Source organism: Myotis brandtii, unplaced genomic scaffold (assembly GCF_000412655.1).
Source record: "Myotis brandtii unplaced genomic scaffold, ASM41265v1 scaffold687, whole genome shotgun sequence".
Classification (NCBI taxonomy): Eukaryota; Metazoa; Chordata; class Mammalia; order Chiroptera; family Vespertilionidae; genus Myotis; species Myotis brandtii.
The window spans coordinates 255624-269107 of record NW_005370687.1 but is presented as its reverse complement, the minus strand read 5'-3'; the positions used below and the strand labels follow the sequence as shown (position 1 = coordinate 269107).

Here is a 13484-nt window from a genome sequence, read left to right as displayed (position 1 = left end):
TATAAGAGGGTGATGGATTTGGGTGAAAGATGGAACAGGGTGATCTCTGAGGTCTTTTTCAACTTAGATAAACATCTCTCTGTGTTGCTTGGCCTTTAGATCTGCAACACCATCCCAATCCTCATCTCCCAGCAGTTTTTCTTCATCTTTCAACAGCCACATTCCCTCAAAGGAACAGTCCAAACCAGTAAACACACAAAAAGAGAACCCGAAATGGTGTATCTGGACGATGCTCTTACCAACTGATCTACCCTTCCAGGGCCCTTAATTCTCTTGACTTTAGGGTTTGCCACAGAGTTCAACTTTCTATTTTACCTTCTAAATCTAAGCAGTTACTGCAAAGAAAAGAAATGGATGAGAGGCCAGAACATACAGAACAACTGAAGAAGGTAACAGGGGAGGGTTTGGAGAGCCTTAGATCAGTGCTCGCCAATAAAAAAACATGAATCAGCCCTAGCCAGTTTGGCTCAGTGGATAGAGCATTGGCCTGCGGATTGAAGGGTCCCAGGTTTGATTCCAGTCAAGGGTATTTGCCCGGGTTACAGGCTCAATCCCAGGTAGGAGGTGTGCAGGAGGCAGCTGATCAATGATTATCTCTCATCATTGATTTTTCTCTCTCCCTCTCCCTTTTGCTCTGAAATCAATAAAGATATATTTTTACAAAAATAAATGAATCACATGTATACTAGTAATTTTAAGTTTTCTAGTAGCTACATTTAAAAAAGTAAAAGAAAGGCAAAATTCATTTTAATAATATAGTGTTTTACCCAAATATATCCCAAAATAAATCCAAAACTCATTTCAACAGGTAATCAATCAATATAAACATTATTAATGAAATATCTTATATTTTCATTAAAGTAAGTCTTCAAAATCTCACATGTTTTACACTTACACTACATCTCCATTGATTGGCCACATTTCGGATGCTCAGTAGCTCGTGTGGCTAGTGACTACAGTATTAGACAGTATATACCAGCCGTGGGCAAACTACAGCCTGCGGGCCGGATCCGGCCCGTTTGAAATGAATAAAACTAAAAAAAAAAAAAAAGACCGTACCCTTTTATGTAATGATGTTTACTTTGAATTTATATTAGTTCACACAAACACTCCATCCATGCTTTTGTTCCGGCCCTCCGGTCCAGTTTAAGAACCCATTGTGGCCCTCGAGTCAAAAAGTTTGCCCACCCCTGGTATATACAGTAAGGCTGTATGCCAGCTTTAGAGGAAGAAGCAAGAATTGAAAAGATGGAGAGAAAGGCAATAAGCAGCTCTCTCAGCTATGCAAACCAAAACAAGGGAAATCATCAGATAGAATTCTGACTCATCATTTTTCAAATGTACCACGTTTTCCAGTGTAGTATGCTACTTCAATATTTTGATTATTGCAATTTGGGCCAGATTAGGGGCAAGAGGGGACTATGGGATGAAGGGTTGTGAGTTTCTTGGCATTGCTGGTGCCTTGGTCAGCCTGACATTTTAACTATACTCATCAGGCAACTTTCTGGCCTTAATTTGATTTCTCAAGTAAACTTTCCATTAGGAAAAGGGGATGGTCTCCAGCTAATGCTTCAGAGCCAGATCAGGCCTGAAAAAAAATTATTAAATTACCAAATGGGCAAAGGTGATCATCAAAATGCAATTACCAGGTGAAGTTCTTATCTGAGAGCCAGCCGACGGCTTTATCCATCAGCCCACATGAAACTGCCACTTTGTGCTATTCAGATAGCATTGCTCAATAACAGAATAGAAAATATATAACCACGGCCTTTTAAAATAAATGATCAAGAATGTTGGACTTGATTTTCCCCAGGTAGGTTTTTATTATAATTTTCCCAAACAATTCTGCCAAATGTTAAGAGGTACTTATTGAAAAAATAATCAATGCGAATTATATTTTTCACTTAAAATTTATTTTTATTTTTTAAAAATCTTTATTGTTGAAAGTATTGATTTTTCTATTTTTCTAAAATATATATATTTTAAAGGAACAATTACATATGTTCCCTTTTTTCCCCCCATTGACCTCCCCTGCCCCCACTAATAGGGCTTTCACCACCCTATTGTCTGTGTCCATGGGTATGCATATATGCATACAAGTTCTTTGGTTCTTTCCTCTGCTTATATGTCTCTAGATCTATTTTGTTCATCAGTTTATTTTTTCATTAGATTCCACATATGAGTGGGATCATGTGATACTTGTTTTTCTCTGACTGGCTTATTTCACTTAGCATAGCACTCTCCAGGTCCCTCCATGGGTAAGAGATCCTTCTTTTTACTGCTGCATAGTATTCCATGGTGTAAATGTACCACAGCTTTTTTTATCCACTCATCTACTGATGGGCACTTGGGCTGTTTCCAAATCTTAGCTATTGTAAATTGCGCTGCTGTGAACATAGGGGTGCATATATCCTTTCTGATTGGTGTTTCTGATTTCTTAGGATATATTCCTAGAAGTGGGATCACTGGGTCAAATGGAAGTTTCATTTTTCTTTTTTCTTTTTTTTAGGAAATTCCATGCTGTTTTCCACAGAGGCTGGACCAGTCTGCATTCCCATAGCCACCTAAAATTTATTTTTAAATATATGTACTAAGATATTTCTTTATGTAGTTGTTAATTGTTAGTATTATTGGATAATTGCCTTTAGGAAATAGCGAGCCTACCTGAAAACACCAGAAGATCCCAGGGTTCAGAAAACATGATAATGGATTTGCACGTGGAAGCCTAAGCAGCCACTGAGCTATGGTCTAATTACAATTATTGGTTTCCATTAGTTATCTTGTCTTTTCGTTGTTGTTAATCCTCACCAGAGGATATTTTTTTCCTTTGATTTTTTAGAGAGAGTGGAAAGGAGGGAGAGGGGAGAGAGAGAAACATATATGTGAGAGAGACACATCGACTGGTGACTCCCATGTGCGCCCCAACTGGGGCCAGGAATCGAGCCTGCAACCGAGGTATGTGCCTTTGACCGCAATTGAACCTGAGACCCTTTAGTCCACAGGCCGATGCTCTAACCACTGAGCAACTGACTAGGGCTGTTATCTTATCTTATTGTTTCAATATATAGATGGTATTTTTCACTTAACAAAGTTTTTTTTATCTATTTGTTTGGAGGTTGCTCTAATATAAAGTTTAAAATATTTCAGTGAATTTTTTATCATTTCTTTCAGTAATTAATTCATCTATAGATTCATATTGTACTGTCTTTGTGAACTGGCTGAATAATGATCCTCCAAAAGTGTCCACATCCTAATCCCCAGGATTTAGGAATGTTTTACCTCCTGTGGCAAAATAGGCGTTGCAGATGTGATTAAATTAAGGCTGTAGAAGCAGAGATTGTCCTGGATTATCTGGGCCCAACCTAATCATATGGGTCCCTAGAAGAGGGAGGCAAGAGGGTCAGACTGAGAGACAGAGATGTAACAGTGGAAGTAAAGGTCAGAGTGATGTGAGAAAGGCTCTGTGAGCCAAGGAATGTGGGCAACCTGCAGCTAGAAAAGGCAAGGAAACTGAGGAATGCAACCCTGCCAACCCATTTTAGACTCCTGACCTCCAGAACTGTAAGATAATACATTTGTGTTGTTTTAGGTCCCTCGGTCTGTTGTAATTTGTTACAGCAATAATAGAAAATGTATACACTATGTTAATCTGAGTACATATTAAATTATAGTTGGCACATTATAATTTTAAATGTGTTCATTGTAAAATAAATTTGTAGATAAGAGTCCATATTATAGTACTAGAGGCCTGGTGCACGAAATTCATGCATGGCGGGGGGGGTGTCCCTCAGCCCAGCCTGTGCCCTCTCGCAATCCAGGACCCCTCGCTCCTAACTGCCTGCCTGCTCACTCCTTACCACCCACCTGCTCGCTCCTTACCACTTGGCTCGCTGCTCGTTAGCGCTGCCACGGAGGCAGGAGAGGCTCCCCCCACCGCTGCTGCGCTGGCCAGCCATGAGCCGGGCTTCTGGCTGAGCAGCGCTCCCCCTGTGGGAGCGCACTGACCACCAGGGGGCAGCTCCTGTGTTGAGTGTCTGCCCTCTGGTGGTCAGTGCATGTCATAGCGACCAGTTGTTCTGCCGTTTGATCGATTTGCATATTAGGGTTTTATATAGATAACTAGTGGCCCAGTGCATGAAATTCATGCACATTAAAAGGGGATTAATTAGAGGAAATATTTTAATATTGCTATTTGCCCTTTCTCTATAATAGAAGTGTCAGAGATGAAAGAAAATTAGTAAAATGTACATAAAAATCTTCCTCCTGTCAGAGTCTGGGGTGCGCCATGGGAACCAGAGTCAAGTCCCCGCCTACCCACAGCACCTCAAAATCATGCGAGACCCAGACCCGGCCGGCCCCATCCTTGTCAAGCCCTGCCAGGCGGGGGGTGCAGCCTTAGGTCCTCTGGCCCAGTGCTGGGCTGAGGGCACAGCCTCAGGTCCCCCGTCAAGCCCTACTGGGTAGGGGGCGCAGCCTCAGGGCCCTTGTCAAGCCCCGCAGGGTGAGGGGTGCAGCCTCAGGTCCCCCATCAAGCCCTGCTGGGCGGGGGGTGAAGCCTTAGGTCCCCTGGTGCACCCTCAGGTTCCCCAGACTGGCGCCAGGGTGGGGGTGTGGCCTGAGGTCCCCTGGTGCTGGGGTAGGGTGCATGGCCTGAGGTCCCCTGGCCCAGGCCAGGGCAGGGGGTGCACCTTGAGGTCCCCCGTCAAGTCTCACTGGGTGGGGGGCACAGCCTGAGGTCCCCTGTCAAGCCCCACTGGGCGGGGGGCATGGCCTGAGGTCCTCCATCAAGCCCTACCGGGCGGGGGGGTGCACTTTGAGGTCCCCCATCAAGCCCTGCCAGGTGGGGGTGTGTGTGCCCTGAGGTCCCCTGTCAAGCCCCATGGGGGGTAGTTGGGGGGTGCAGCCTCAGGTCCCTGCTGATTGCTCGTTACGGGAACTCAGCCTCCGCTGTGGGTGCAGCCATCTTGTGTTATGGAAACCCCACCCCCACCTCTCCTCCCCCGCTGTGGGTGCCACCATCTTTGTGGTAGAGTGATGGTCAATTTGTATATTTCCTCTTTATTATATAGGATGTCTCCATAACAATAACGAGACAATAATAAGAACTAGAATTGTTGAATTCTAAATAACTACTTATTGGTGGTAGCAACTATATTCTAAGATATAAATCTTCATAGTGAGCAATATACTGTATATTGATTAACAATGAAAAATATATATTGACTCCCTATTGCAGGGTTGGGGAACATCCGGCCTGCAGGCCATGCGGAGTCATTTGGTCTGGCCCTGCCAAGGCATTAGAGGTGAGTTAATTAAATATTTGACCAAAATAGCAGGCTGATTTTTAAAGTGATAATTTTGTATGGCCCACGGATGCTATTATCAATATCTAAATGGCCCTTGGCAGAAAAAAGTTTCCCCACCCCTGCCCTACTGAATGCCAGGCATTGCACTAGCCCAGGGGTGGGCAAACTTTTTGACTCGAGGGCCACAATGGGTTCTTAAACTGGACCAGAGGGCCGGAACAAAAGCATGGATGGAGTGTTTGTGTGAACTAATATAAATTCAAAGTAAACATCATTACATAAAAGGGTACGGTCTTTTTTTTTTTTAGTTTTATTCATTTCAGACGGGCCAGATCTGGCCCGCGGGCCGTAGTTTGCCCACGGCTGCACTAGACACTGGACTATAGCAGTCAACAAGATAGAAATAGTCCCTTCCCTCATGGAGGTGACAGTCTGCAGGGGAAATAGGCATATATACTGAGTTAGAGTGGGGGTAGCTGTTATGAGAATATATCATAGGTAGTCTGAAGGACTCATCTAGAAATGATGTCTAAGCTGAGACATTAAGATGACGTGGGATTGGCCAGGAGGGAAGTCGGGGAAGTGAAAGAATATCTCAGAGAGCTGGAACACTGAGTTCAAACGCTCAAGCTCAGTACGGAATTCAAGGCATTTGAAGGACAAAAATAACAGTGAGGGCCTTCTAATTCAAGACAGCCGAGGCCTTCTCTCAAAAAATAACAAGTAGGAAAAGAAAAACAAGAAACACAGATTCCATCTTTACTGAACTAGGAGTCACTCCAAACCACAATGTATGAAAATAGGAAATGGATGGAGGATGGTAAAGAACTTACAGCCAAGGAAGGTCGAGCCTAAGTGCTCAGAGGAGGAACCACGGAGAAGCAGGGCAGTTCTCACTGAGAAGCCTTGGACAGACTCGGGGAGTCAGAAGAGGTACAGCACAGAGGAAAGCTGGAGCAGTGGGATGCGAGGAGTGCATTGAATAGGGAGATTTGTTTGAAAAGCTGTTTATTAAGTGGTCAGATCCTCACCTCCCCGCCCCCACTTGATATAATCAGGTTACTTACAGCGGTTCTCAACCTGTGGGTCGCGACCCCTTTGGTGGTTGAGCGACCCTTTCACAGGGGTCGCCTAAGACCATCCTGCATATCAGATATTTACATTACGATTCATAACAGTAGCAACATTACAGTTATGAAGTAGCAACGAAAATAATTTTATGGCTGGGGGTCAAAACATGAGGAATTGTTTTAAAGGGCCAGAAGGTTGAGAACCACTGGGCTACTACATCTACTCCGTTTCTCTTTCAACACTACCATACAGAAGGCAGTTAACAAATGACAGCTATCATTTGGTCCAAACTTCCTCATTTTTAGATAAAAAGAAATGAGACAGAGAGGGAATTAATGACTGACCCAAAGGTGGCCAGGCTGGTACTGATGCCAGAATTCCTTAATCTCTGTCCAACCTTCTCTCACCTGACTCCCTCTCAGTTTCTAAGTATATGATTTCTACCCCAAGGCAGAACATCTACTAATTTTCAGCATCTTAGGAGGCCACCTCCATTTATAATAAATAAAAAGCAAGGTAGAACAACCCAAATTACTAGTGGAACTTAGGCGTTATGTGCTATAGAGATTCGGAGCAAGAAGAGGAACTTCCTGAAATTGCTTTCTTCAACCTTGTTCAGATGTTGCTCTCATATGATTAAAAATCAAAGAGCAACTAAGGAAGGATTGTTAGCTATTCCTTCCAGATCTAGCCTAGGAGTGAGTGTGTGTGTGTGTGTGTGTGTGTGTGTGTGTGTGTGTGTCAACCTTTTAGGAATAAGAATCTTCGAGGGCAATTACTTACTATACCATTTTTAAAAATCACTAAAAAGAACACATTTAATAGAGAACCAAATGTCCCCTTAAGAAAAAATGTCAAATTCTCTTTAAAATAGTAACTCTATTGTTATCAGTTCTTATGGATAAAAGGAAGAAATATTGAAAATATTTAATCACTGTAACATGTTTTTATATTCATTTAAACTGCATAATAAATACTAAGGAAACCAGTATATTTTAATATACAACTTACAAATGTCATTAAGAGGGCAGTTTTATCTCGTAAAAAAAGTCTTTGGGTGTGTTCCTTTTAAAGATAATATTGGTTTGCATGGAGTGTGTACATAACATTAATATTAATAGTACCTTACATTTCTCTAGTGCTTTGAAGTTAGAAAATGCTTTTACATAATTTTGATTATGTTTTCTTCCTCATAACAACCTCATAGCAAAGATAGGTCAGTTATTATCTTACAGATTCAGAAACCCAAGCTTACTCGTGACTTGCTCTGTCAGTAACTGGTGAAATGACCTTACACCAAGGTCATTTGGCTCTTTTTCCAATGTTTTATTACTACATCATACTGCCGTATGAATCCGATGCCACTTCGCGTTTTTGTATTTCCTTTTCAGGTACCTTGTACATTTGCAGACACTGACTTATTTCCAAGAAGGCATCACAACTCCAAATGAGCAAGGAGAACACTGGCTGGTCAGAGAAACCTTTCTGAATTTGCTAGTCCCCATTCTTTGCTTTTCATTATAAAATTTCTCCAAGAGTGGATGTAAGGGGCCAGGCCGCATGCTTTGGTAAATAGATTTGGCTTTTCTCCGTTATTGAAAGTTTGGGGAAAGGAGGAGGTGTGATGTGAACAAGGTAAACGAATCGCATGGTTGTGTGCAGCGGCTCAGTGGGTGACTGGAGCCTATTTCATCGTAACCCCAAAGTCCACTGTTGAAATCCTAGTATGAAGAATACATATTTTGGGGCTTGTCTATTTGTTTACTTTTTCAAATGCAGTTTATTTTAAATTCATATAAGGTTAAAAAAAAAAAAACTTCCCAGCCCGGCCAGTGTGGCTCAACGGTTGAGTGTCGACCTATGAACAGGAGGTCACAGTTTGATTCCTGGCCAGGGCACATGCCTAGGTTGCGGGGTAGGGGGGTGTGCAGGAGGCAGCCCATCAATGATTCTCTCTCATCATTGATGTTTCTATCTCTTGCTTCCTCTCCCTTCCTCTCTGAAATCAATAAAAATATATTATTAAAAAATAAAAATAAAAAACCCACAAAAAGCTTCCCAGCATTGGGTTCAAAAATGAGACTTGTGTGTTCGCAAACAGGCAACATGAGCCGGCAGCGCTGGGAAGGTCAGAGTCTGTCTGTAAACTGGTAACAGGAGGAAGGAGAGATAAACATATTATCAGTTTACACCGGCGCTGCCGCAGCCCATGCAGCACACTTCCACATTTCCTGATTCCCCGACGCTGACTCCCCCAGGACCACCGTTTACAGAGGTGCATTTGATTCTTGAATTCCAAGCTGAGCATTCTGTGTACTTTTAAAGAGTCATTCCGTCCTGAGACATTGTCCTGGCATGCAGGTGGGGAAAGTGGGGGAGCTCATGCCCTCATCAAAGTCTCAATAGGAAATGTTTATGGGTTACTTTCCTGATCACTACTAAAATTTAACCATTAAGCTCCAAGAAACTGTTCTTGTCTCCTTATCTTTCATCATTCCATTTTAGCTGTCCTCTATACCAGGGGTGGGCAACCCCTGGCACGCGTGCCAAAATGGCACGCCAGTAACTTTTGCTGGCACGCGAAACCCTCTCTTATAATTTTCCACTTACAATTTTTTTCTTAATATTGACTTTTTAATTTTTCAGATAAATTCAGTGTAGGTGCATCTTAGATAAATAAATAATTTTACATAACAAGTTATCTTAAAGACCATAGACATGGATTGACGAGAGAGGGGAAGAGCAATTTCTATGCCTCTGCCTTAACTCTCCCTGCCTTCCTAGATCCGACCAGTGTTTTGGTTTCATCCACATATGCTTGTGAATCTTTGTTCTCAGTGATGAATTTTGTTAAGTCTCGTAATAGGAGTAGCCTGACGGATGAAAGTAGTAGCTCGTGCATATCTCTGAAGGTCACGAAATATAAACCTGATGTAAAATCTCTGTCATCAGTGATGCAGCAGCAAAAGTCCCACTGATAATATCAAACGGAGTCATAAAGTTTTCTGTCGGACTATCAGTGTACATGTATACATTAAAAAATTAATGTATTTTTCATCATCATATACTGTGTTTTTGTCGCTCGAATGAATTTTATTATTTCTCAAGGTTCTTCACATACGTACACCTTAAGAGATATCAAGTAGGGGTAACATGTTCTCAAAAAATTAGGGTTGGCACGCAGAAGAATTTTGCTGGTTTTGGCACGCACTCACAAAAAGGTTGCCCACCCCTGCTCTATATACCTATTTATCCGTTACCTTCTAAAAAAAGACAGAATCTATACTAATCCTGTATAATAAAGAGCTAATATGCTAATTAGACCGAATAGCCAAACAACCTTCTGGATGTCCTTCCAGACAACCTTCGGGACGAAGCTGGGGCTGCAAGGGCCGGCTGGGGCTGTGAGGGCTGGCTGAGGCAGCCAGGGCTACAAGGACTGGCCAAGGCAGTGGGGCTTCGAGGGCCAAACCCCTTGCACAAATTTTGTGCATCGGGCCTCTAGTATCTAAATAAAATTCCAAAATTGTATTACAATGTGGAATATCTTTCAAAGGATTTGCTCTTTTTAAAGTAATTTAACCTTAATATTGTCCCAGGAAACCAAATGGATATATTTGCAAATAGCTCTGTGTGGAGAAAATATATTTACACTCTTAGGCAGGACTGGCCTCACCCTCCAAACCTTTTCCTTTACAATCTTTCTATTATATAATAAAACAAAGGAAATGTTTGCCTTAATGAACTTTTTAAAGGCAAACACCCTCGTAACCACCACCAGGTCAAGAAACAAAACTTCACTCCCTGCCCTTAGATGCTCCTTCTCAATCACAACTGCTTCCCCACCACTACCACCTAGTAAGTAACCATGACCTAACTTTCATAGCGCTGCAATTCCTTTCACTTCCTTTTTTCTTTAATGGTTTTACTACCCAAATGTTCACCCCTGGACAGTATAGTCTCTAACCTCTCTCCCCCCCACACACACACACAAAATTTTTTTATATATCTTTTAAGGTTGTTTTTTAATTTTATCTTTTAAAAAGTAGAGGCCTTTTGACCTGTAGTCTTCCATAGACAGGACTTTGCAAATAGCATGTTCATGGTGCAGTTCAACAAGTTCCTCTTTCCCTGTGTTTCTTACAAACTGGCTGGTGGACTGCAAGTCTAGATCAGATTCGGGTTTGATTCCGTCGGCGGTATTTTAGGTGGTGCATGGTTTTCCCTCAAGAGGCACAGGATGCCTAGTTCTCTCTCTGATCTTTGAAAATGTTGATGTACAATGCCTACATCTACTGATTCACGGGAGGTTGCAAAATTGGGATATTCTATCATTTCTCTGTTACATTATAGTGGAATACTTTTACGTAGATTCACTTCCCTTTATCTCTTATTTCGTTACCCAAATAACCAAACTTAACTTTTTAAAGTTCCTTTAGAGGAGAGATCCTGCCATCATCATCTACATAGTTCTCTTGGGCTCCTAAATCGTTGAACTGTGGCTACTAATTGGTTGAATTTGCATATGAAACATTCCCTATAAATAAGACTAAGAGGCACACTGAAGTTGTATGTAAAGCAGATGTATATTAATGAAGAGATCACAGTAAATTCCAGCCACTAAGAAACTTAAAATTCTTGATTCTCTGGTTGAACATGTATTCAAGGTCCAGTCTGTTTGCTGCTGGTAGTAAGCCTTTGTGACTTCCATGAAGAAATTGTTAACAAAGATGAACTGATGGAAGTGAAAAGGTATTCTTCTGAATCTATTTGCGTTCAGTATGCAGGGTTCTGGCCGGCTTTCCTCTAGAAAGTCAGAAATTAAATAATTATTTCCATCTATATCACAGCACAATTTGGATTTCAAATGAAAGTGATTATTCTTTCAAACAGTCTCATTTGATATGTCTGCAGTGGTCTAGAGATCATACAACTAAACCAAACATTTAGTCTAAAAATTGCAAATGTAATTACTTTGAGAGTTTAAAAATATTGGGATTTTGGGGTTGTTTTTATGCTTCCTACTGCACATATGCTGTAGTATGTAGAAAGAATAATTAGTTTCTTATTAGATCCTTGATAACAGCTATTGCTTTAAAAATATTTTACTTCTTAGCATCAACCTTAAATTACTTATTTGGTGTAACAGCTGAAGGCATGTAAGATGCCTCCGGGGGTGGTCAGGAGTTCACCTGGCGGCAGGTGGTGGAAGGGCCGCACCTCCGCGGATGTCCAGCAAGAACGTTGGGGTCACATGGTTTGGGTTCTCAGTTCTTCAGCACCACGTAGTAGTTTAGTGACCTTAGATACTTTGTTTATGTCTTGCTTTCCTCATTGGTGAATCTGAGTAATCAAATCTATCTCCCAGAGTTGCTGAGAAATGTAAGTGATGTAAAGTATTGGGGAAAGTACTTTGTAATAATTACTGTTAATAGATGTTATATTTAAGGAGACTTAAATAACAGTTAATGAGATGGATTGGCCATTAAGACAACTGACTTTAGGAAGGGTTTCAGTTTCAGATATAAGTACATCTGAGAGATTCAGGTTTTGGAGATGCACTGATGTAGAAATAAAATGATAAAAATCAGCATACACCTGTGTTTTCTGTGAATATACATGTTATACTCTATCTCCGTGATGTCTACTCAAAAAAGAAGTATCAGGTCTGGTATGCTATTCATTCACTATATAAAATTACAGACAAAAGTAGAACAGTTAGTCTTAACTATTAATTAAAAGACAGGCCGAACCGGTTTGGCTCAGTGGATAGAGCGTCGGCCTGCGGACTCAAGGGTCCCGGGTTTGATTCCGGTCAAGGGCATGTACCCTGGTTGCGGGCACATCCCCAGTGGGGGGCGTGCAGGAGGCAGCTGATCGATCTCTCTCATCAATGTTTCTAACTCTCTATCCCTCTCCCTTCTTCTCTGTAAAAAATCAATAAAATATATTAAAAAAAAAAAAAGACAGTAGTTGGCCTGATTCTCCAACCTTTGGGTCAGATTTTTGTATTTTACAAATCTGCAGAGAGAAACTTTTCCAGAAAAGATTTTGGTTCAAGTATTCTTGCAAGAATATTAAAAGGGTTTTTCCCCTTTTTTTCTTTTGACTTGAAGGGCATAAATTACACTGTACTTTATAGAAATGGAAATAAAGGCATTGGTTTGAATAATCCTCCATGTTACTTTGCTTGTGAAGCGTGAATCCTATTAACACTCCAATTGTTTGTATTTATTTTACTAATTAGCAGCATAAGCTATCCATCCTGATTCAAACACAATACTGGATACTTTACAGTCATTTAAAGTGAAGTGAAAGAGTAGAAATGGGGAATGACCTCTAGACCTCTAGGTCAAATCAAGGATTGTTGCTATTTCTTCCCTCTTACGTTTTCTAGCATTAGTTTTATAGGGCCATACCGAGATGTTTTTGAAGGTTAGAATATTTTTCTTGTAACAACCAGTTTTCCAATTATTTGCTTCCAGTTAATTTAAAATGTGTCATTCAACTGTGTTTGCTATAGCATGTAGTTTCATTACACTCAGGTTTGAGAAAAGTGTGTTTTCCCCCTTTTTTTGGTCAGAATGCATACCCGGGAGAGGGGCTTCCCAGCAAAACGTGTTTAAACAATTCCTTTGTTCTTACCACCTCCTTCCCTTAAAACAGCGGTTCTCAACCTGTGGGTCGCGACCCCTTTGGGGGTCGAACGACCCTTTCACAGGGGTCGCCTAAGACCATCAGAAAACACATATATAATTACATATTGTTGTTGTGATTAATCACTATGCTTTGATTATGTTCAATTTGTAACAATGAAATTGGGGGTCACCACAACATGAGGAACTGTACTAAAGGGTCGCGGCATTAGGAAGGTTGAGAACCACTGCCTTAAAAGTATGGAGAGATGCGGACTCCACAAGTTTCTATGAGCATCAGCTGTCCTGGGGCGAGTTTATTTTACACTCAGGGAACCACCACCTTTTCCGCTTTATTCCTTTAATAATTGGGAGAAGCTACCCGGGGCTCAGAAGCCGAACCCACCCTGGCTGGGCGGGCGTGAGCGCGCCCTCTCTCGGCCGCTGGGCGTGTGGGGAGGGGAAGCGGCCA

The 13484-nt window shown here is 41.6% G+C and overlaps 1 protein-coding gene across 1 annotated transcript in view; it reads right to left on the bottom strand.

Moving 5' to 3' along the window:
* The window catches only part of STK38 (serine/threonine kinase 38), a 100596-nt gene that overhangs the window by 22346 nt on the left and 64766 nt on the right, over positions 1-13484 (bottom strand). The gene's annotated exons all lie outside the window — the stretch shown is intronic.